Below are 26,071 nucleotides of genomic sequence, written 5' to 3'. Positions count from 1 at the left end.
AAAACTAACTTTTTAAAAGAGAGAAAAACATACAATAATATAATTGCAGTCATTAAAAAATGTCTTACCACAGATTCCTAATTATCATTCAGGACAATAAAAATTATGCATTACGATTAAGTATGTGTCAAATTTACTTTTGCAAATTCTATGTGTTTCTGATGCTTAGTTCTGAAATCTTGTCAAGATTTAAAGCTGCCCACAGTTGTAAAACAAAACGAAACAAAACAAAAACCCAAAACCGGAGAAAGCATAGGTTAGTATATCATGAGTACCTCATTGTTGTCTAATGTTACATGTCTTTGTTTTACCTTCCCAACTAGATTGCAAACTTTTTAAGATGTTTTACGTTTGTGATGAAATAATTCTAGGTTGAGAATGGAAACCAAGACTATTTAGAATTCCTGATACAGATGAGAAAAAACATCCTTCAAACCAGTGCTTCTTAAGCCTATCAGACCTAACACCCTCTGTTTAGAACAAATGCTTTGAAGTAACCATTTTATTATCCTGAAGTGCAACTCACTGTTGGCATGACGAAGAAGCACACAATTTCACTATAAAAAGACAATTGAGTACCCTGTCTATAATACAAAAAAAGGAATTTAGTTTAAAATAAAATAATACATTTTATTGTTGTAAATTTGTAAGCACAGCTAAACAACAAGACCTATAAAGTAGGTCGATTCTTGCACCTATTACCATGAATAGTTTGCAATTAAAAGACATAAGAAAATATTCAGCTGAAACGTAGATACTTTTCTTTATATTTGTTTGACATTTGAAATCACCATGAGAGGGGCAATAAATGCTAACTGATCAGAATAAGTTATACCAGCAATTCAAATAGCGGGGGTAGAGTTGGATGTCAGCGACAGGATTTTCCAAAATGGTGAACAACTCTTGACAAGATTTACAAGAAAAAACTACAATTTTCCCTAGATTTGCCCCATAGTTGCATTCCTAAAAAATTTCAAGCCTATAAAAATCTTCTGAACATACTTTTGTTCATAGGTAGAATGGTATTGGATTCTAGGCTCAGAAAATTATAAACAGGCTTTCCAAGTCATAAATATGCAGTGAGACATCTAAAAGTGGTGCAAGACACAGAGCAGTTTTGTGTTTAATGAGACTGTTTCTCACAGTACAGGATATTTAAGATGCATAGCTCCCAATCACTAAATGCCAGTAGTGCCACCCAATTATTGTGAAGAAAAAACATCTCTCACAAATTCTAAATACCTTCTAGGAGAGTCCCTTTTGAGAATTACTTCATTAAAGTTTGCAATAAGTTTCTACCTACTAAAACATGGAAAGTAAAACCCCTCAGCCTGAGAAATTAGGAGTTCTGTTTGTAACGTAAATGGCATATATCTTTTGCCAAATCTATGCCTGCAGCAGATTGTTTCCAATGAGATAAACTTGTACACAATATATTATTGCTAGTTCTGTGTGTGTGTGTGTGTGTGTGTGTGTGAGAGAGAGCTTATGTTGTTCAAATGAAAAGAAGTCAGGAAGACAAAGCAAGAACTGGAAATTTGTGCAGACTGGTTCCCACTTCAACAAGACTGTAAAGCAGCTAGATTGGGTTTGACCCACACTGATGTAATGTAGTAATGTGGTCTCACACAAGTCATTTTTCAAGACTAAATAACCCACATTTGGAAATTGTACTGCCTGCTTCACCACAGAGCACTCATTTTGGGGAAGCCAAAGAATAAGACCACATATCAGAGGGTAGAGTTTACTGCACCATGTTCCCGTTGTTAATTTTCCTGGGAACAGGCCATCATGACAAAGGAAAAGACTAAAACAGTAGTTCCTAGTAGAGGTGAAAGGAAAAGGTTTTTCTTTTATGACAGACAGAAATTAGGGGACTTGACTTTGGAAAGGAGCAGCAGGTTTCTGTTGAGAAGTAAACTGTTTCTGCAGAATCAGAGCAGGCTAATTAGATGCTGGACAGAAAACAAACATCTGCCACAATATATTAAGCCAGGATATCGGAAAAAGAAGCTCAGTAGGATATACTTAAGAAAGGGCTTCAGCCTACTTACTTTGAGACCTGCCAGTTGTCCAGTGTTAAGTTATCTGTGTTGTTAACAAAACCAAACATTAAAAACTTACAGCCTATTCTTATCCATTGTTTTGGAGAACTGAGAAAGGATCAGTGTGTTGGAGAACTGAGGAGACTCAACAGATCAGATGAGAAGGCTAATACTCTCATCATGGGCAGAGGGTTTAAAAGCTGGGACCAATAATTCAAACGTTCATGTAGTACTTTCCACTTCATAACTGTTGGAGCAACAAAGTTTTGGGAGAACTGCTCCATGACAAAGCACCTTCACTAACTCCTTTCACTTGGAATTCCTAAAGAGCATACCTGCTACCTTCTCAGCTACCCAGAAGCACAGAAAATCATTTAAATTCATCCTAATACCAATAGAAATAGAAATAGAAATAGAGAATAGTTTTTCTTTTGCTGTGGTTTGAATGTTTGTTCTGTTCAAAATTCATGTTGAAATTTAATTGCCATCGTAACAGTATAAAGAGGTGGGACTTTTGAGATGTGATTAGGCCATGAGGGCTCTGCCTACACGAGCCAGCTTAATGCCATTATAATAAGGCAAATTTGAACCTCTTTTGCTTCTTTGTCCTTTTGTCTCCCTCCATTTGATGATGCAGCAAAGTCCTTGCCATATGCCAGATCCTTGATCTTAGACTTCCCAGCCTCCAGAGCTGTGAGAAAATAAATTTATGTTTGTTATAACTTACCCAGTTTCAGGTACTCTTTTACAGCAGCACAAAATTAACTATGGCATCCTTCCTCAACACAAAGTTAAGAATCAGAAGATTCCTCACTTCCCTTTGTCTTGCATCTCTATGTTTAGGTCTTGAATAAATAGCAGTAGATGAAAGGAGGAATAAAAAGCACTTTTTTTTTTTTTTGAGAAAAAAATCTTGCTCTCTTGCCCAGGCTGGAGTGCAGTGGTGCAATCTCGACTCACTGCAACCTCTGCCTCCTGGGTTCAAGCGATTCTCCTGCCTCAGCCTCCTTAGTAGCTGGGATTACAGGCACACGCCACCACACCCTGCTAATTTTTTTGTATTTTTAGTAGAGACAGGGTTTTGTCATGCTGGCGAGGCTGGTCTCTAACTCCTGACCTCAGGTGATCTGCCCGTCTCGGCCTCCCAAAGTGCAGGGATTACAGGCATGAGCCACTATGTCTGGCCTAAAAAGCACTTTTTAAAGAACTTACTGGCTTCTGACTTTCTTCCTGAGCCCTAAATATCCTTGAAGAAAAATACTAAGCTAAATAATAGGATTAAAAAAATTAATTGGAAGGCCGAGTTGGGCGGATCACGAGGTCAGGAGATCGAGACCATCTTGGCTAACACGGTGAAACCCCGTTTCTACTAAAAATACAAAAAATTAGCCGGGTGCGGTGGCGGGCGCCTGTCATCCCAGCTACTCAGGAGGCTGAGGCAGGAGAACGGTGTGAACCCAGGAGACAGAGCTTGCAGTGAGCCAAGATAGCGCCACTGCAGTCCGGCCTGGGCGAAAGAGCCAGACTCCACCTCAAAAAAAAAAAAAAAAAAATTAATTGAAGTTTTAAATGAAGCTTAAAACATGAAAACTATATATCTTTGCTAAAGAAAAAATTTAGTTAATAGGTACAAAGAAGAGGTTTCAAATAGAAATTTAAAATGAATATTAAAACAACAAAAATACCATTTTTCACCTGTTAGATCATTTAAACGGTTGATAATGCCAACATTGCTGGTAGGAGTAGATTAGCATTGTATATCAGATTTTAAATGAGTGGCGATTTCACTATTGAGAATGTAGCCTAAGGAAATAATTGGACATTGTGTTGGAGAATCCCCAAGACGACCTTCGGGTTCAGTATTTCACTGAGAAGACTCACAGGGCTCAGCATATGCTCATACTCATAATTTACTACCGTGAAAAAATGCTAAGCACAATCAACAAAAGGAAAATGTGCATGGGGCAATGTCCAGGGAAAACCAGGCACAAGCTTCCAAAAGTCCTCTCCCAGAGGAGTCACACAGGATATGCTTAATTTCCGCGGCAACAAGTTATGATAACTTATGTGAAACACCAACCACAGAAGCTCTTGAGATACTCAATGCCCACGGATTTTATTGGGGGCGGATCACATAGGAAACCTTTGCTTGGCATGTACCAAAATTCCAGACACGTAAGGAAAACAGGTGTTCAGTAAAAACCATATTGTTTATACAAACAGGTTAGGCCTAGTGAGCTACTATTATCAGTTAGTGATAGGAACCCTTGCAAAATCTAAATTACCAGACATCAACCAAAAGCCAAATTTACAAGCAGACCTTTCTAAGGACAGGAATTCAGTCCTGTTATATTAACTATTTTCAGGAAGGCACACATCAAAAATAAATGTTCAAAAATGTTAATCAGAGCACTTTTAATACTAGTTTTTCTAAAAACTGGGGAAAAACTATATTTCCATTAATAGGTGCTTATTAAATAACATATTATGTCTCCATAAAATAAAAAAAAATGGCTCTCTCAAATGAATACAAATATATTCATGGCCGGGCGCCATGGCTCACCCCTGTAATCCCAACACTTTGAGAGGCCAAGGCAGGTGGATCACCTGATGTCAGGAGTTCGAGACCAACCTGACCAACATGCAGAAACCTCATCTCTACTAAAAAAATACAAAATTAGCCGGGTGTGGTGGCAGGTGCCTGTAATCCCAGCTACTTGGGAGGCTGAGGCAGGAGAATTGCTTGAACCCGGGAGGCAGAGGTTGCAGTGAGCTGAGATCACACCATTGCACACATGCCTGGGTAACAAGAGTAAAACTCCATCTCAAAAAAAAATTTATATATATTCATTAACATATAATATTCAACTTCCTACTTCTCATCTTCATTTATATATTGAGTAGACATATATTTATTATATCTAAAACCCATAATTTTCCTCCTTAAGCCACCAGCTTCACCCATACTCTGCTCCATCTCAGTTTTAGTCAGTCCACTATTTTTGTTGCTCAGACTAAAAACAGTAGAGAGGTTCCTAATTCCTCTATATTTTTCATATATCACATGCAATTTATCAGCAAATCCTAGTGGATATACCTTCAAAATGTATCCAGAATCTGACCACTTCTCCTTATCTCCTTTCCTACCACTATGGTCCAAGACACCGTCATGTACTAGGATGTTATTGCAATGGGGTCCAAGGCTCCCTCTGGTTCTATCTTTAGTCCTTGTAGCATAAACTCATAGGCCTCCAACCAATTTGTTTCTCTTTTTTTCTTTTTTAATTTTTTTTTTTTTTTGAGGCAGAATCTCACTCTGTCGCCCAGGCTGGAGTATAGTGGTGCGATCTCGCCTCACTGCAATCTCCGCCTCCCGAGTTTAAGCTATTCTCCTACCTCACCCTCCTGAGTAGCTGGGACTACAGGCACGTGCCACCATGCCCAGCTAATTTTTTGTATTTTTAGTAGAGACAGGGTTTCACCATGTTAGCCAAGATGATCTCGATCTCCTGACGTCGTGATCTGCCCGCCTCAGCCTCCCAAAGTGCTGGGATTACAGATGTGAGCTACCACCCCCGGCCCTTTTTTTTTCTTAAAAAAAACTTAGGCTGTACACATGGTCATCACCTCCTCCCCCATTAGGGACTGTGTTTTCAGTCTCACTTGAAGCAAGTTGTGGCTACATGATTAAGAAGGATGGGATGTGAGCAGAGGTGAAGTGTGCAACTTTTGGTTCACCTCTAATGTAAAAAAAAAGCCATTTGTCCTAGAAATTCTCTCTTCCTCTTTTCTGCAAGATGTCATGATCCTGTGAACACAAGCAAGATAAAAACATGATTGAAAGGATAAGGAACAACAAAACAGATGTAATCTGGTCCCTGACTGACCACATGGAACAGAACCACACTACCAGCATCTCAAGAAGCAAACCTTATTCAAACTTCTGTAATTCAGCAGGTCTCTTTGTTTCAGCATAACTACTGCCATGACCCCAATACACTCTCCTGTATTTATTCTCAAAACAGTAGTTTATATGATTCTAGTTGAATCATGTTAGTTGAATCATGTTATTTCTCTATGCAAAATTCTTGAATGACTATTCAGCTTATTCAGAATAAAAGCCAAGGTCTTAACTAGGTCCTAGGCAATCTTGTCCTCCCAGGTCTGTTTGGCTAGTTTCTGTTCATACTCACCCATTCCGCTGTAGCCATAGGGGTCTGTTTGGCCCTCTTTGAAGGTGCCAGGCACTCTCCCATCCCATCACAGCTCCTTTGCAGTTGCCATTCTCTCTGCCGGAAACTCTCTTTGTCTAGAAATCCACAAAGCTAACTCCCTTACCAACTCTGAGTTTTTCCTCAAACATTATTTTCTCAGTGGACCTTCCCTGACCAACCAACACTTGCACACTCCGTAAGTATCTTTCCTGTCTTCCTGTTCTCTGTAGCCCCTATTGCTTTCTAATATATACTATAACTTACTTATGATATAATTTATTTATGTAATATTACTTTCCCTTCAAAAGTAAGCTGTATGAAGGCAAAATAATTGATTATGTTTACTGATAAATTCCCAGCACATGAAATAGTTCCTGACACATGGAAGATGAATAATAAATGTTTTTTGAATAAACATGTCAATAGCAATGCTTTTGTCTACAAATAAAAAAAATTAACAGAAGTTTAAAGCATATAAATACACTTATTGTTTTTTGTTTTTGTTTTTGTTTGAGACAGAGTTTCACTCTTGTTGCCCAGACTGGAGTGCAATGGCTCGATCTTGGCTCACTGCAACCTCTGACTCCCAGGTTCAAGCGGTTCTCCTGCCTCAGCCTCCCGAGTAGCTGGGATTACAGGCATGGGCCACCATGCTGGGCTAATTTTGTATTTTTAGTAGAGACGGGGTTTCTCCATGTTGGTCAGGCTGGTCTCGAACTCCCAACCTCAGGTGATCTGCCCGCCTTGGCCTCCCAAAGTTCTGGGATTACAGGTATGAGCCACTATGCCTTCCCCGCTTATTGTTTATGTTACAAGAAAACCTGGTTAGTGTCACAGATTGTCTACGTTAGGTCATCACTACAGTGCCAATAATATTTCTCTTTATTTTCGCAAGACGGCTGCTGTAGCTCCAAACAGTACGTCTTCATACAATACAACCTCAAGAAATTGAAGGAGGAAAAAAAAATGCTCCTCTTACATGTCTTTTTTCAGGATGGTAAATCTTTCCCAGATGTCTTCCAGTAGACTTCTTCTTAGGTCTCATTGACCAGAGTGGCATTACACTGTCATTTCTACACAAATTACTGGCAAGAGAGAATGGATAGCTATAATTATTATATATACCAATCAAGATTTATCCCAGGAGCTGAACAAAATGCTATCTAAACAAAATTAGAATTCTGTTAACATAAATGTGGTTGTTGGGTTGGCAGCCAAGAGTCTGCCTGAATGACATACAAATGAATATTGTTTATTGCAAAATTATAATTATATAATAAGGTTACCTTTTATAATAGGAATTATTTGAAAGTTATCTTTTAATGTTTAATGTAATTAAATATGAAAAAGCACTCCAGAATGATAGCATATCAGTTAAGATTGCTTTTAATTGCATGTAACAGAAACCAGATTAAAATTTAAATGCTTAATCAGAAAGGTTTTTTTCCTTATAACAAGAATTTCCAAAGTCAGCAGTTCAGGACTGATCAAAGGGCTTCATGATGCCACGAGGGACTCAGGCTTCATTATGCCAGACTGCATGCAATTTTTGTCTTTTGAGCCAAAAAAAAATGACTGCACTCCTAACATGTTTGCATATGATATAGACAAGAGCTGGTTGCTAGGCAAGTCAGCCGCCTTCCCAACAGCGTACTCAGTGATTCCTGCTTGCATCTCCTTGGCCAGAACTGGTTCTCAGGGCCATTGCTTGTCTGGGGAGGTAAGTATTTTAGCTAGATCGAAACAAAAATTTGGATCTGTTATTAAGAAATAAGAAGAGAATGGATATTTGATAGGCAAGTAGTGTCTACAATTTATGTTTACCAAATATGTTAACTGTGACTACCATTGAGTGGTGAAATTATAAGTGATTCTTGTATCTTACTGTATTGCCTGAGTTGTTTTCAAAATGCATGTTCTTTTTTAAAAAAAAAATTTGGAAGCAAGCATAATAAAGCTATTTTGATTTGGCAGGGGAAAGTAGAAAGTTTAGAGATTTTTTCCTATAGACTGCACCAAAATATTCCTGACCTTAAAATGTCTGCTCCAAATGATCATGTCAAAATATTCTTACCAAATATATAACTTTGGACATATACTCTCAGAGCTTCAGTTAACTTGTCCATAAAATAAGGACATTGTAACTACTCCCAAAGTTATTGTAAAGTTTAAATGAGATAATGTATATAAAATATTTAGCACAAACGCTCACTATATGGTAGCTTTTATTAATAGTACTTAAGATCGAGTGTAGTGGCTCACACCTGTACTACCCGCACTTTAAGATGCTGAGGTGGCAGGATCACTTGAGCTCAGGAGTTTGCGACCAGCCGAGGCAACATACTGGGACTTCATCTCCACTGAAAATAAAAAAAAAAAATTAGCCAGGTGTAGTGGCACATACCTGTAGTCCTAGCTACTCAGGAGGCTGAGGTGGCAGAATCACTTGAGCCCAGGAGGTCAAGATGGCAGTGACCTGTAATCGCACCACTGCACTCCAGCCTGGATGACAGAGCAAGACCCTGTCTCAATAAATAAATAAATAAATAAATAAATAGCACTGAGATACATGGTAGTTGTAAAATAGTCTTTAACTTAACTATATGTTTTATTGACGTTACTTAGCTATATCTGTTATATTAGCTCATCTTTGAGTATTTACTATGTAACAGCAACTGTGCTAAATATCTTACTTATATTGTCATTTAAACCTCAAAATAATCTATGAAATAGATAAATTATTATCTGTATTACACAGATGGAAAAAAAACTATGGCTTCGGAAGGTTAAGCAAATTGTTCAAGATTATATAAGGCAAAATGTGGCAAAGCTTAAATTTAGAGCCAGGCAGTTTGACACAAGTTTTTCATCCTTAACCAATGTCCTACAACACGAATCTGAAAGTCCTCTATTTTAAAATCATGAAAAATCATTAGCCTGCTTATAAATCAGTTCATCTAAGAAATTACTTTGGCTATTTTAATTTGCAAGTCTAGCAAAAAGAACTGTAGAATCAGCCGAAACACATCCAAAAATTCAAACCTTGTCATTGCAGCTTTTATTAATGATGGCACGCTGGTTAATAGTTCTGCTTTAAACAATTTTTATAAATTCTCAAATAGTATGGATTCACACATTTTATAAAAATATATACAAATGCAAAATTTTCAAGTTAATTCATTTACTAATTACATTTGGCTAAATCAGTCTAGAAAACTAACAATGCTATGAAAAAGAGTCAAGTAATCTATAACAAAAGAGCAATATAAATAGATACTCTTTCTCAGTTATTGTACTGGCATAACTAGTTGTATTAACTGCTCGCATGACTTCATTCATAAGTATAAAATTAATAAAATGAGAGAAATATAACAGAATAATAAGGTTTTAGTTTTAAAAATACTAATTGAAATCATTAGACAAATGACTTATAAGTTATCTTAGCTGAATCTAAAAGAAATATATTTCTCAGCAAAATACAATGTTTGAAAATTCAGACAATTTTATAGCAAGTGTCTCTCTAAGGCTACTGCAATTTACCAACACAAATAAATTGAGTTCTATAAAAGTTAATGAATGTCTGATACTTCCTGCTGGCTAGAAGAAAAGGCAGAATATAGGAGCAAATATATTACAAAAAATGATTTTTAAAAAATGCTTATGAGGTACAGTGGTATATAGAAGAGTGAAAGATTATATGCAGGAGTCAATCAGAAAAGCTTTAGATAGGATATAGCAGAATACATTTCTGAAAGATAAATAGAACTTTTTCAGATAATTTCCACAAAGAAAAGCAGTCCAGGCAGAGGGACCAATATAAGCATAAAATAATGCGGTGATTTTGAGGAATTGCATGTTCTTCAACACTTCTAAACATAAATTTTGAGGAAAACAATGACATGAGCTGTTAGAGATGAAGCAGGTGATTCACAGAGGATCTTTTTGGCCATATTATAGTTTGAGCCTTATCCAAGGTCAATGGGAGAGACACTGAAAAATATATATCAGTGAAGTCATATGGCATTTTAAATAATCATTTTTATCATACTGATGGAAGACCCTTGCATCTTTTTTTTTTTTGCTTCTAGTAGTACATTTTGCATTAAAATATTTTTGATATAGTATAGCTTTACCAGTTTTGTTTTCGTTAGAATTTGACCTCCTGGGCTCAAGTGATTCTCCCACCTCAGCCTCCTGAGTAGCTAGGACTACAGGTATGTGCCACCAGGCTTATCCCTAGATGTTTTAACCATTTTACCTTCATCTTTGCAGCAAATAGTTAGAAACCTTTTCCTCAATCTAACAATATATGTTTTTTTCAGATGGAGTCTCGCTCTGTCCCACAGGCTGGAGTGCAGTGGGACGATCTCGGCTCACTGCAACCTCTGCCTCCCGGGTTCAAGTGATCCTCCTGCCCCAGCCTCCCGAGTAGCTGGGATTACAGGCCCATGCCACCATCCCTGTTTAATTTTTTTTATTTTTAGTAGAGACAGGGTTTCACATGTTGGCCAGGCTGGTCTCGAACTCCTGACCTCAGGTGATCCGCCCACCTTGGCCTCCTAAAGTGCTGAGATAACAGGCGTGAACCACTGCACCCAGCCTCAATCTAAAAATTTTAGTCTTTAATTGGAATATTTATCCATTAATATTTAATGTAATTTTACCAGTATTATTATAATTTATTTTTTATTTGTCCCACCTGTTCTATATTTATTTTTTCTTTCCATTCTTTTACTCTTTGGAATTAGTGAAGTAATTGTTGCTATTTATTTCCCCCTTCCCACTATTTGCTTGTTGGTTATATACTTTTTCTTATTTCATGGGTTATGTTAAAGCAGGGTTTATCAACCATGTTACAAGTGACATTTTGGACTGCATAATTCTTGGATTTGGGGAGGGCCATTCTGTGTACTGTAAGATTTTTAGCAGCATTCATGGATTCTACACATTAGATACCACTAGCGCCACTCTCCCTCCCCTAATTATAATAATAAAAAATGTCATTGGACATGAATGAATGTCCCCTGGGGGACAAAATGTCCTCTCTTGAGAACCACTGCTCTAGATCTGGGATGTTCAATATGTTAGCTAGTAGTCACATGTGAGACCTTGACATGCGGTTAGTACAAATTGAGATATGTTATAAAAGGTAAAAAGCTCTAGATTTTGAAAACTTAATATGATTGAAAAAAAACAGAACTTTAGAACACCTCACTTTAACTCTCTTAACTATTCCTTTCCTCTTTTTGTGCTATTGTTGTCAAGGGATTTTTGGTTTGGTTTGGTTTAGTTTTCAGAGACAAAGTCTTACCCTGTTACCCATGCTGGAGTGCAATGGTGTGATCATAGCTCACTGCAACCTCAAACTCCTGGGCTCAAGCAATCCACTTAAGCCTCCCAAGTAGCTAAATCTACAGACACACTGCCATGTCTGTCTAATTTTTTCTTTCTTTTTTTTTTTTTTTTTTTTTTTGTAGAGATGGGTGTCTCGCTTTGCTGCCCAGGCTGGTCTCCAGCTCCTGGCTGCAAGAGATCCTCTCACCTAGGTTTCCCAGTTGGATTAGGATTACAGGCATGAACCACCATACCTGACCTCACATATTCTAATTCTATAATTATACATGCCATTTGACATTAATAATATTGTTCTATATCGCTAATATTCACCTACATTTGACCTTTTATGTTGCTCTCTTTACTGCTTCCTGAATTTTCATGCTTCTATTTGGAATCATTTTCTTTCTGATTGAAGAATTCTCTTTATTATTTTTTACTGCATACCTACTACTGATTAATTCTCTCAATTTTTGTTTTTCTTAAAGTCTTTCATAACAGCTAAGTGAATTTTTACATATGAACATATTCACATAACCACAACCCAGATCATGGAATATTTTCGGCACTACCAAAGGCTCCCTCATGCCTCTTCTAATGAATACTTCCCCCAAAGGAATACTATCCTGACTTCTATAATGATTAATTAGCTTTGCCTTCTTTTGGCATTCATATAAACAGGCTTATACAGTAGCCTTTTGTGCCTAGTTTCTTTTGTACAACACTATGTCTATGAAATTTGTCCATTTTTGTAGTACCTTTTTGTGCCTAGTTTCTTTTGTACAACACTATGTCTATGAAATTTGTCCATTTTTGTAGCATGTAGCAGTAGTTTTCTGAATAATATTACATTGTATTAATACACCACAGTTGGTTTTTCCAGTATCATATTGCTGTATCATTGTTCCCAGATGTATGTGATTATAAATAAAGCTGCTATTAACTTTCTTGTACATGTATTTGGTGAACACAAGCACTCAATATACTAGGAATAAAATTGCCGGGTCACATGGTAAACTCCTTAATAGATACTGCCAAACAATTTCCAAAGTTGTACCAATTTACATTCCTGTCAGCAATGGATGAGAGTTCCAGTTTCTCCACATCGTCACTTGACAGTTTGGGATAGTAAGGTTTTTTATTCCTAGCTTTTCTGGTGTATAACTGTCTTTTGGAGAATATGTATTGTGAACATATTCTTCTGATCTTTGACTTTTTTTTTCTCCTTAATGATGTCTTAGGCTGAACATAAGTACTTAATTTCTAAAAAGTCTAATTTTAAAATTCCTGAATGTAATTTTAAAAAATAGACTTTCTAATTTTTCAAAGTCTGTTTGTTCTGGTTATTATGTTTTGTTTAAGAAATAATGGCTTATCCCAAGATCATTAAGACAGTTTCTTATAACTTAATCTAGAAATCTTATTTAACTTTCAAATTTAGGTCTATGATTCATCTTCTTTTAATTTTGAAGGACATTTTTGCTAGTTTGGAATTCTAAGGCATTTACTTTCATTTGTTTATAGAAGCTATTCTAGTGTTTGTCATTTCCATTATTTCTGTTGAGAAGTCATATTGTTGCTTCCTTAAAAAGACTTTTTCTTTCTTTTGGGTGCTTCTAAGATTTTTCTCTGGGTTTGGTTTTCAGCAGTTTGACTGTAATGCTCCTAGATACGGTTTTCTTTGAATTTATCCTGAATGGAGTTCATAACCCTTCTAGATTCTATGACCTGATATCTTCCATAACTTTTAGAATATTTGGGTCAACATCTCTCCAAATATTGCTTCTACTTATTCTCTTTCCTTTTCTTCCGGGACTCAAATTACACGTACATCAGAATGTGTCACCATGTCCCACACATTTCTTATGCTCTTTTCCGCATTTCTGACCTCTTTTTCTCACCATAATTCAATCTGGATATTCTTTTCTGTCCTTTCTTCCAATTTATTTATTCTCTTTTAAACCATGTTTAATCTGCTATTAAGCCCATTTACCCTTTTAAACCATGTTTAATCTGCTATTAAGCCCATTTACCAAATTCTTGTTTGAGTTACTATAATTTTTGCTTCTAGAATTTCCACAAAATTTTTAATAGACTCCAGTTTTCTGTTGAAATTCCTTATCTTTTCATATTTTTTTCTTGAACATATTAATTGATAGTTATTTTAAAGATCATAGGGTCAGGTGCGTTTGCTCACATACGTAATCCCAAGACTTTGAGAGGCCAAGGTGAGAGGATCCCTTGAGGCCAGAAGTGTGAGACCAGCCTGGGTAACAGAGTGGGACCCTGTCTCTACAAAAAAAATTTAAAAATTAGCTGAGAGTGGTGGTGAGTGTCTGTAATCTCAGCTACTCTGAAAGCTGAGACAGTAGGATTACCTGAGCCCAGGAGGTAGAGGTTGCAGTGAGTCATGATCACACCACTGCACTCCAGCCTGTGTGACACATCAAGATCTTGTCTCAAAAATAAAAAATAAAAATAAAAGAAGCCCATGTGCAATAAATACAATATGTGGCTCTCTATGTGTTTGTTTGCCTGTTTCTTTTGCTTGTTTGTTTGTTTGTTTGTTTGTTTGTTTTGAGGCAGAATCTCACCCTGTTGCTCAGGCTGGAGCTCAGTGGCACAATCTCGGTTCACTGCAACCTCCGCCTCCTGGGTTCAAGCAATTCTTCTGTCTCAGCCTCCTGAGTAGCTGGGATTACAGGTGCACACCACCATGCCCGGCTAATTTTGTATTTTTAGTAGAGGTGGGGTTCACTATGTTGGTCAGGCTGGTCTCAAACTCCTCACCTTGTGATCTGTCTGCCTTGGCCTCCCCAAGTGTTGGGATTACAGGCATGAGCCACTGTGCCTGGCCACCTGAGGATATCCAGATACCTAGTGTTAGAAATAAATGCTTGTTCCTTGGTGCCAAAAAGAAGAACTAGCACTCAAAGCATTTTCTCAGCAAGGCAATTTTACTTTCTGCAGAAAGGGTGCTTTTTGGAAGCCTGATTGTCATGAGAGCACCCTGAACAAAGAAAAGCAGAGGTTTTTATTCCTGACGCATTGGGTCCTTACTGCTGTGTCCTATCTCCATTGGCTGGAGCTGGACTGCACAATCTAGACTGATCCCGATTGCTAAAAACTTAAAACTTTCCTAAATAGGCAAATGTGTGACAGAGAACAAGGAAAGGAAGGGGGTTGTTTATGGGAAACTAGGAGAAGAATAACATTTCCAAATAAGGAAGGGGCGTAGGCTGTAAGCCAGGAAATGCCTGGGCATGTTCAGATATGTCTGAGCAGGTTATAGGCCAGAATAAATAACTTGGTTAAAGTACAAGGACATAGAATGTACCTATTCCCTTACTATATTTAACAGCTACACAGGGCTTAGCAAAGAGTTATTAGCAAAAAGCAAGGAAGCTTGAAGGAAGTTAGTTTTTAAAAGAAACTATTATTTCTAACACTTATTATTTATCCTTTAATGAAAAGGGAAACTTTGAAGAGGAACTTTTTACTTTTCACAACAGTGACAGAGCCTTCTGGGTATAATTGTTCCCAATTGTGCAGTTTATGCAAATAGAGATGACAAAAAATATTTTATTGACCACTTTAGGACAAATTGCCAAAGAGACCACAAAAAACATTGCAGCACAACAAAAGTCTCTAAATTCCTTAGCTTTAATGTTTTAGCAAAATGTATATGTTTTATATAGCTAATTGCTACAAATCTAACTAAAACCAAGATTACAGTAGCTCAATGCATAGACTTTATCAATAAGTCAACTTTGTAATCCTGCTTTTGGGTTTAGTTTTTGACTCCTGTATTGCTTAAAAGGTTTTAAGGGTTCGTGAGTGCCTGTCCACCTCCATTCCCTTCTAGCCTAGAATGTCTAATTTGCTGTAAGTCTTTTAGCTCTAAGTCCCTTGAATTTCCAGGCCACTGAGGGATGGACTGGAACCAGGATAGGTAGCCACACCACCCTGGCAACAATATGGGAAAAAATAAAAGTTTAGCTGTAGATGCTGCCTCTAGCAAATCTCAGACAAAGGGGGAAAATGAGAAATAAAAATAAAATTCTAACCCTCTAACAGACTGAACAGACCATCTCTTGGCCAAGAAGACACCAGAGTAACCTTGAAAACTGAGTTCTCAGCCATGATAGTATTGGGGGTCAGACACACCTACTTATACCTTATCTCCCTCACTAACCACCATTAGCCTTTCTTCCCTAAGGGGTAAAAAAAAAACCAGCCCTTTCAAAAGGCTGCACCGCTGATCTCAAACAACCTCCTGAGATTGCCCTTATTTTTTGCCTAAGAGACCACAGACTAAGAAGTGGTTCTGGCCAGTCTTTGAAGAATGTGAGAATGTGTAGTAAGAGATTTTATGTCCTCTGCCTCACTTTTTGACATCACAGGGTGGAAAACGTCACCCTTGAGTTATGCTAACATCACCATTTTTTAAACGTTACCCATGAAGATGAATGAAGCTCAACTGCGCATGTGCATGTGCTTCTCCTTTTATAAATATTCATGAGTCCTACAACTTATTGAATATGTATATTCAGCCACCTAGTTCAGCATGAATTCCTGTTCCCTTTTCCCCTCCCTCCAAGTGTTGGTTTTTGCCCGGAGACTGTGCATGTTTCCCAGCCTATTAGAATGGCCACCCTGCCAGCTACAATCTTTTATGAGAAATAAAGCTCTCCTTTCAAAATTAAAAAGAACAACAAACACAAGATGATTCTGCCTGGTCAGAAGTAAAAAATCCTCTAGACCTGTCTCTGTGCAGGATGTCTGTGAAGAAGAGGAAACCAGAAAAGAAGAGCAACTATAGAGATAACGAAAATATGAACTACTAAACTTTCTTCCATTTCAGATTAAAAAAATAGAAAAATAAGAGACACATTTGGAAGATAGAATTATTAGAATTTAGTGATTGGATATGTAAGAAAGATGTGAAAGAGAGGAGAGAAACCAAAGATACTTAGATGATGGATAGTGGCTGCACTAGCTGAACAGGGCATGCAGAAAATAAAAAGGGATTAAGAGGGTCACAAGGCCAGGTGCGGTGGCTCACACCTGTAATCCTAGAACTTTGAGAGGCCAAGGTGAGAGGACCGCTGGGGCCCAGGAGTTTGAGACCAGCCTGGACAACATGGTGAAACCCCGTCTCTATAAAAAATACAAAAAAATAGTTAGGGGTGGTGGCACATGCCTGTAATCCCAGCTATTTGGGAGGCTGAGGTGGGAGTATCGCCCGAGCCTGGGAGGTTGAGGCTGCAGTGAGCCGAGACTGGGCTACTGCACTCCAGCCTGGGCAACAGAGTGAGACCCTGTCTCAAAAAAAAAAAAAAAAAAGTGAGGTTCACAATCAAAAAGGATGTGGTCAAGGAGGGAAGGGATAATGAATTCTGGTTTAATCATGCTTAAGGTGTCTGTGGATCTTTAAGCAGAGACGATCATTAAGCAATTGGATTTGGGGGAGAGATTTGGGCTGCTGAAACAGATTTGTAAGTTATCTGAATATAAGTGGTGGTTAAAATTATAAAGTCAGATGCAATCATGCAGGTAGCATTCTGTAAGTAGAATATGAGAACAAGCCTTGGACACACCTCTGAGAAACTCAAATACTTAAGAGGAAAGAGGTATATAAATATCAGTTTAGAATCAATCTCAATTAATTACATAGAAAAATGGTAAGTAGTCCACTTTTTAAAAATTATTCCATGAAAAATAATTACTTGCGGATATTAGGTCCTTTATGATGTTTAACAAATTAGTATTTTTATAGGTCCATAGGACAGTCATTAGTCATGTATTTCCACAAAGATGTATATATCTAGAACATACAGCAGAAACACCAGAAGGATATAAATGAAACAAAGGTAATATACGTAATTTCAGGCTGGAGTTGGTCTGCTATTACTGATTTAGGGAGTAGGCTCTGAAGTACCAGCTGTAGAATCCTACTGCCCACATTTGTAACCTACCTTTTCTACTGCCTAGTTGTGTGATACTGGGGAAGATGCTTAATCTCTCAAAGCTCCAATTTTATTATTTATACAATAAAAATAAAAATAGTACCTATTCCATTGGGTTGCTATGACAATGAAATGAAATAATGTGTGTAAAGTTCTTGGCATAGTGTCTGGCATATAATAAACTATCAATAAATATGAAAAGTTACATAACTTCAGACCAGCTAAATTACATTAAAGTAAAATTAATATGAACATTTAAATCACTATTGAATTCAAGTTTTAAACACGTTTTACCTATGTTTAAATGACAGAGTAAATCTAGTTGTAATATTTTTCATTCTTTTGATTACCAAAATTGATTCAACCTGGAATGTTTTCTTTCTCTATATGTTGCCCCCCAAAATGAAAATAAATACAAACTTCCCAGACAGAAATAAACCGTCTTTTTGTCAAAGTAAATATGTACCTGTGTTCCTTTGCTTGAATTGCTTTTGCACATATAACTAAAGTAATAAATGCCTTCCAAACTAGATAAAAGTTGTATTATCTAAAGTGACTTATTAATGTAAAACTGTATCCTGTATTTACCATGTGTTGGGCTGCAATCAATCATGCTACCTAAAGATCTATGTAACTCTCCTTTTTAAATTCCACATCAGTCAAATATTTCTGGGAAATGAATTCTCCTAAACCAAGAACAAAATTTGTATTTGGCCAAGATACCAACTTCACTCTTGAAGTCAGTGATCCTTAATGATTCACAAGGTAAGTGCTTGCTCTTTTATCCAAAGACAATAAGCAAGTTCAATTCAGTACTAACTGAAACATTGATTTTACTTTCTCTTGCCTTTAGAAATCTTTTTAGCATTTTTCATTTCTAATACTGTCTCCATCTGAATGTTCTTAGTATGAATGTACTAATGCATTCAGAAAACATTCTTTTTTCAATTAATCCATTTTACTTGTGTGCAAGGGAGAGAAGAAAATTGTTTGCTTTATACTCTCATTTTCCTCATAGATATATATATTTTTTTCACTCTCTCTTATGGTGATGATCCTTATATTTTACAAATTGGAAACCTTGAAAATGAAATAGTTACCTTGTGCTGTCAAGACTCTTTTTGTTCTAGGTAGTGGAAATACATTACAAATTATTTGTCCCTTAAAAGAAATGTATAGGCCAACTAACTGCAATGTGCAGAGATGGTGCTAGCTCAGACACAACTAAATCAAGGGTTTCAAACTACAGTATCATCACCATCATTATCATATTCATTGTTCTCTCTGTGCCTCTTTCTCTTATTGTTCTGGGAAGAAGATGTATTGGTTTTCTTGTTGCTGCTATAATAAATGACCACAACCTTAGTGACTTAAAACAGCAAAAATTTATTCTCTTAAAGTTCCAGAAGTCAGAAGTCCAAAATGAGCTTTACAGGGCTAAAAGTTGAGATGTGGGCAGGGCTGGTTTCTTCTAGAGGTTCTAGGGGAGAATCTATTTCTTGACTTCTCCATGGTCTAGAGGCTGCCAGCATTTCTTGGTTTGTGGCAGCATCATTCCTGTCTCTGCTTCCATGGTGATGTTGCCTTCAACTAACTCTGATCTCCTATTTCTCTTTTGTCAGGACTCCTATGATTATATCAAGCACACCCCAAATGAAATATCCAGATAATTCAAGACAATCTGTTCATCTCCAGATTCTCAATTTAATCATATCTAAAAAATCTGTTTTATGGTGTAAGGTCACATATTCACAGGTTCTAGGGATTCAGATATCAACATATTTGGGCAGTGATTACTCAGCCAACCACAGAGGGTCTCTTCGAACACAAATTTTAGCAAAAGTACCAGGAAGAATTCTTACTGGCCCAGCTTGGGTAATATGCCCATCCCTAAAACAATCACTATGGCCAAGGGGATGAGGTCGATGGTCAGACAGCCTAATTTGCATGACCACTCCTGAAGGATGTAATGAGAATGCTGTGACAACGGTTCCACTGGGTCTATATGTATTTGGAGAGGGATGCCTTTCCAAAGGAAGAGTTGCTATTACCAGAAGAATAAAGAAGGGATTATGAGCAGACTCCCCTCTCCCCTCACCAAAAAAAAAAAAAAAAAAAAAAAACCCACACAAAAAGCAGAGGCGCACTACATATTCCCATTTGAACAACACTGTCAATACTCTTTGGTAATAATAACAGAACTGTTCTTATTTGAAAATTCTATGTATGAGGATATATACCTGTCTATATGTTTTTGGTTTGGACCAAAAAAGCAATGAATAAGAATGCAAGATTTAAAGTTAGACAGACCTGGATTTATAGCCTGACTCTACCCTTTCTGGCTGTGTAACATTTTAGACATGTTATTGAAATTTCCTGATTTTCAGATTCCTCACAGGTAAAATAAAGTTGCTTACTATATTGGACACAGATATTTGTCATGTTTTCTGACTACCCAGCATATTTTGAGAACAATTTTACCATACTGGAAAATCCTGTCTTTAGAGTCCCGCTTCCACAAGGTAGAATGCAGAAAACTGAATTGTCAGCCTCTCTTACTGCTGGGCCTAGGAATATGACAGTGGCTTTGACTTCTCCTATGAGATTCACACATGTAAGAATTTGACAGGTAAGTAACGGAGTTTATCTGGACTGTTTTAAAATCTTGCATACAAGAAGGCTCCAGTCAGAATCCATTTTTCTGGTACGGTGGACAACAACGCTGCCGTCTTGTGGTGGTAGCAACAACACTGTATGCAGTTTAGTTCCCATTTGAACAACACTGTCAATACTCTTTGGTAATAATAACGGAACTGTTCTTATTTGAAAATTCCATGTATGAGGATATATACCTGTCTATATGTTTTTGGTTTGGACCAAAAAAGCAATGAATAAGAATGCAAGATTTAAAGTTAGACAGACCTGGATTTATAGCCTGACTCTACCCTTTCTGGCTGTCTTTAGAGTCCCGCTTCCACAAGGTAGAATGCAGACAACTGAATTGTCAGCCTCTGATTTCAAGTGATTTCAAGGTCAAGTTCCAGGCACAGATGTGGCCCAGGCAGGGAGTTGAGAGTTGGCAACACCTTCCCTAGTGCTCTGTGGGACAGCAAGAGAAGCAGCAGTTTCCTCTCCACGCCAACTTTGCCATGTGATTTGCAGAATTGTTCCTAGGAGCTTAACTTCAAGTCTAGCTCTCGAGGCCTCCAAATGCTTCTGCGAGCTAACCAATGGTCTTTTTTAAAAACTCCCTTTTCTGCTTAATCAGCTAAAGAGAGTTAGCTTCAGTTAAGAGTGATGAGGCCGGGCGCGCTGGCTCACAGCTGTAATCCCAGCACTTTGGGAGGCCGAGGTGGGTGGATCACGAGGTCAGGAAATCGAGACCATCCTGGCTAACACCGTGAAACCCCATCTCTACTAAAAATAGAAAAAATTAGCCAGACGTGGTGGCAGGCGCCTGTAGTCCCAGCTGCTCGGGAGGCTAAGGCAGGAGAATGACATGAACCCGGGAGGCGGAGCTTGCAGTGAACCGAGGTTGCACCACTGCACTCCAGCCTGGGAGACAGAGCGAGACTCCATCTCAAAAAAAAAAAGTGATGACTATATATTTACCTCAGAGAGTGATGTTGCAATTAAACAAAATAAGATATTGTTATGCAAAAAAGGACCAATGGCCAGTCAGCACACATACCAGATCTGCTAGAGCAAAATTTACTGGGGAAAATTCATGAAGACAGGAGCAGTAACAGGCGTGCAGTCCCCCTGTTGCGTTGTAAAGTGGAACACAGAGTACTAGCATGGTCTAATGTCACATTGTGGGATAGGGCCCCTAATCCCTGGTGCACAGACTTTTGCCTGATTGGAAGCATTGGCTCCTACTCTCAGGTGATCAGGGACCAGGATACTATAACAAGATGACATTGCAAAACCTTGGCTCCAGCCCTAGTCTGTGAACTCAGCCTTCATATTTGCAGCAAACATGAGCCCTTCCCCTGGCATAATCAGGAGCCTAAGTGCAGGTCTTATGGTTGACCAGAATTCACTGCCTTGATGTTTGGCTGTGGCCAGTTTTCATACAGCTTTGTAGAAGGCCAATTCCTTTTCTTTTTTTGGAGGCCACAGGGGAATGATATTTGGGCAAGTTAATTCTTACCTCCTGGACTGGGTTGAATAGTGTTCCCCCAAAATTCATGTCTACCTGGAGTTTCAGAATGTGTCCTTGTTTGAAAATAGGGTCAGGCCAGGCACAGTGGCTCATGCCTGTAATCCCAGCACTTTGGGAGCTCAAGGCAGGTAGATCATGAGGTCAGGAGTTCAAGACCAGCCTGGCCAATATGGTGAAACCCCGTCTCTACTAAAACTACAAGAAAATTAGCTGGGTGTGGTGGCACGCACCTGTAGTCCCAGCTGCTTGGGAGGCTGAGGCAGGAGAATTGCTTGAACCTGTGAGGCAGAGGGTGCAGTAAGCCGAGATCATGCCACTGCACTCCAGCCTGGGTGACAGAGTGAGACTCTGTCTCAAAAAAAAAAAAAAAAGAAAAAGAAAATAAGGTCTGTGCAGATGTAATTAACTTATGAATAGGTCACCTGTAGGAGACAGTTTCAACATGCTGACAGCTTACCACCTCAAATGTTGTGTGTCTCTTCTCTGCCTTAGGGTTTTTTCTGGGACTGACTGTGGGAGTCTGCTCTACCCAAGTCACTCAAAGCAACAACAATCAATACGAGTTTGAAGTAGATGGATAAATGCCCCAGGCTTTCCAGCCTCCCACAAGATAGTTTTAAAGCATTTGAGAGACTCTCTTTCTCTCTCTCTCTCTCTCTCTCTATATATATATATATATATATAGACAATGGCCAGACCATATATGAAAATAGAACTCTGACCTACAATCTGTAGCAACCACCCTAGGAAATCATACCATATCTACAGAAAGCCAGGCTATTATCTGTAAGTCAGATTTGTAGGAAGTCAGACCACTATCTCCGGTAATCAGTTCAGTAAGTCAAACAATAATCCCTATAACAATTGGCCCAAAATGGCCAGGACTTGATTAATAACTGACAGCTTCCCTAATTTTTGTCCCTGCTTCCAAATTAGGACCAGCCAGAGAAAGCCAAATATGCACCCCAATCAATCACACAGTCCCAGATCTGTTTAGCCCACCTATAGCTTTCTTAAGCCAACAGCTTCAAATCAGGGCATACCTGAAACCTTCTCTTTTTTCCACTATAAAGCTTTCCACTCCTGTGCCTGCCTCTACCAAACACAAGTGATGAGTCTCTACCAAAACACAAGTGATGATGCCTGACTCTCTTGCTATATCAAGGTCTGAATATATGCTTTGTCTGTTCTAATTTGGTCTTCATTTATTTCCATATATTGCATACACAGTTTCTCTTGGGATCCCAACAAAATTAAGCCCCAGTTGCCCACTACTGTACTTTGTTCATTCATGCACTTTTTATTGGCTTTCCCTGCTTCTCTATCTCAGTTTGGTTTCCTCAATTTGCCTGCCATGAGGAATTATCTCCTGAATATATCATCTGCACCTAAGCTCTTGTTTCAGAGTCTGTTTTTGAGGAAATACAATGAACATAGACTATATTAATGGAAGCACAACTTTAAGAATATTATATATATTAACCTTGAATATTTCCTATAAAGAGGCATTTAAAACTAAAATTCCAAAGTGACTGCATCAACCATTGTTTTCTTCTAGTCAAAATGTTAAAATACTGAACATTACTTTTTAAATGTTGGGATTATTCCAATGGCTTTCTATGCCATTAACATATTTGGCATATGTTTTTTATTTTCTAAAAAATGTTGGCAAAATTCCCTAAAGGGAATAGTCATTTAAAATTTTTTTTTTAATTTTTGTTTATCCCACATGTTAGATATGAGTTCAAAATTTCTTTTCAAAGAATCAATATATCAGTATGTTCAGTTCTTTGCCTTCTACTTTTAAACTTAACTTCCACATAAAGCAACCTTTTTTGATTATCTGCTCCACTCTGACTCATTTCAATCACCTGTCCCACCTTGACTCATTCCGATTACCTGCTACCTCCTCCTCCCTAACTCATTCTCTACTCTGCATAACCATTTTTCCCGCCAAACCACACACCCCATCACTCTCTTTAAATTAGCCAGTCGGAATTAGTTTAGCCTATGCGGCCTAACCCGAGCCAATAGGGGAATGACACAGCAGCAGGGGCCACGTGCATCAGACATAAGAACCCCTACCCCTCCCTTGTCCAAGTGTGCGCTCACCATTGCTCCATCTGTAAGCGTGCACCCTTCTATAGAAGTACCTTGCCTTGCTGAGAATTTAAAGAAAATTTTATATTCAAGTGCTATTTCTTTTGCGGCACCGAAACTTTATTTATAACACACAGGTAAAGGTTTAATGTGTGATTATACTAAAAATAGGACTGAAATTTGAGAATGCATTTAAAGGAGAAAGAATAATATTCAATAATATTCTACTGGTTGGAATATAGCTTATAAGAAAAGCTAATTACATTTACAGAGTAGTTGAAAACCTTGGACTTAGAATATATGAATGATATTCATTTGAATAAATTAAGAGAATTGAAGCATCTTTCTTGCAAAGTGATCCAGTTACATTTAGTCAGGGAATATTCATGTTTAGGCTCAGTGTCTCTGGAAACCTAAAAAAACTAGAGCACATTTGCCCTGCAGGCTCTAACTTGGAAATTCAATTACGATTTATTGATAAAAAGACTGCACCAGTGAAAATATGTTATCTTAATTTAGGAATCAATAAGCATTTCTTTGATTTTTTGCACTACAAATTATATACTTTAATTTATGCCTATCTGATGTCCAAGTATGTTGGTAAATGAGATGCCTAAAACAACATGTGGGGTTAGAACATAATTATGTTAATGCTAAAAAAAGGTGGCATTTGTATTCTAACCATAACAGAGCTTATGTGGACTGTTTTAAAAACTTGTGCACTAGGCCCATTACAGTTTCATAGTGTCCCTTCTGTCGGTCATCTTTTACACCTGGCTTATCCACCCACATACCATAAAGACAAAGTGAAAGCACCAAGAGAAGTTTTAGGCAATTACCTCCACACATTTCCATTTCTCTCTCCCAATACTCTCATCTCCGTCTGGCCTGCTCTGATTTTTGATGGCCTGCATGTGTAACAGAGTTCCAAGTGAGGCTGAATATAGAACACTGAGTGACAAGCTGGCAGCATGTACTGCTTTACGTACCTGTAGCCTGTCCTGTTGGAGATTTCCTCTCTTTTGCTCTTAGTTGTGTAAGATGTTCAGGCATCTGTTCTCTTGGGGGGAAGTCTCATAACCTGATGTTTGTCAAGATTTCTTGGTATGCAGAGCTTGCCTCTAGGGTAGGGTGTGGAAAATTTGCATACTAATGAAGGAGCCACTTAGGGAAAAAAATGAGTCAAGATCTGAACAACTAACTTCCCTTTTGAGGTTTAACATCGTTAGAAAATTTCTGACAGATTGAGGTGGTTTTGCTCAAGATTTTTAATTGGAAAATGGCATCAAAGGTTTTGAAATAGAAGTCTCCCTCAGTGCTTTGGGCTTAAGACCCATCCAACTCACGAAAATAGCCATCCAGAATAAGCAGTTTTGGTTAAAGCACATGTGAGAAGTGGGAAGTTCCTAAACTACTTCAATTCCTAAGGAACTAGCACATGGTCAGTTTTGGAGATCCAAGGCTAAATGTGTGTCTGTATAAACTTGAAACCAAACTATGGTATAACTGTACAGTGCTGAAGAGATCTGAACCAAGAAAGGATATCATTGCAGCAGTAATAAATAGGCATTCCTTAGACTGCAGAACAAGTGCTTGGTAGAAAAACCAAGTATAATAACAGAAAACCTCTGATGCTAAAGGCCTTCATAGAATTTTCAGTTCTCTCTCTTCACTTCTTTTTATGAATAGTTTTTTGTGGGGAGGCCACAGTAGGCAGACATTGACGTTTCTGCAAATACAAGAATGAGATTGCTAATAGATATAGACCAAACTTGTAAATAAAAGTTGTGGTTTCCAGCTCTGCTCAGTTTTAGAGTTTTGGCAGACTCCCTGTATTCCTGTGTCTCTGAGTATAAGCTGCATATATTGCAAAACTTAGATAAGAGTTCTGTTGATTCCATGGCAGCATAAAAATTGAGCAGAAAAATAGAGTTAATTTATTTTTTAAAAATCCACATAACTCAAAGTATTAGAAAACAAAATAAATTAAAACATAGAAATCAGTATGTAGATTCACAATGTAACCTGGTTTGGCCAGGTGCAGTGGCTCACGCCTGTAATCCCAGCACTTTGGGAAGCCGAGGTGGGTGGATCACCTGAGGTCAGGAGTTCGAGACCAGCCTGACCAACACAGAGAAACCACATCTCTACTAAAAATATAAAATTAGCCGGGCATGGTAGCACATTCCCGTAATCCCAGCTACTCGGGAGGCTGACAGGAGAATCGCTTGAAACTGGGAGGTA

The 26,071-nt window shown here is 38.0% G+C and overlaps 1 long non-coding RNA gene across 2 annotated transcripts; it reads right to left on the bottom strand.

Annotated features, from left to right (window-relative positions):
* Positions 1-609: 609 nt before the first annotated feature.
* On the bottom strand, positions 610-24,944 carry LOC134731509 (uncharacterized). 2 transcript variants are annotated; one of them, XR_010113825.1, is made up of 4 exons: positions 24,817-24,944; positions 8,664-8,781; positions 7,239-7,344; positions 610-2,736 (listed from the first exon to the last, which is right to left on the bottom strand). It is a non-coding gene; the product is annotated as an uncharacterized lncRNA (long non-coding RNA). The 2 variants fall into 2 exon arrangements; XR_010113824.1 differs by lacking the exon at positions 8,664-8,781 and adding an exon at positions 8,524-8,619 and having other exon boundaries at positions 24,817-24,928.
* Positions 24,945-26,071: the final 1,127 nt, after the last annotated feature.

The sequence above is a fragment of the Symphalangus syndactylus genome, chromosome 10 (genome assembly GCF_028878055.3).
Source record: "Symphalangus syndactylus isolate Jambi chromosome 10, NHGRI_mSymSyn1-v2.1_pri, whole genome shotgun sequence".
NCBI lineage: Eukaryota > Metazoa > Chordata > Mammalia > Primates > Hylobatidae > Symphalangus > Symphalangus syndactylus.
Note: the sequence above shows the minus strand (reverse complement) of the source record. Positions and strands in the feature narration are given on the sequence as shown.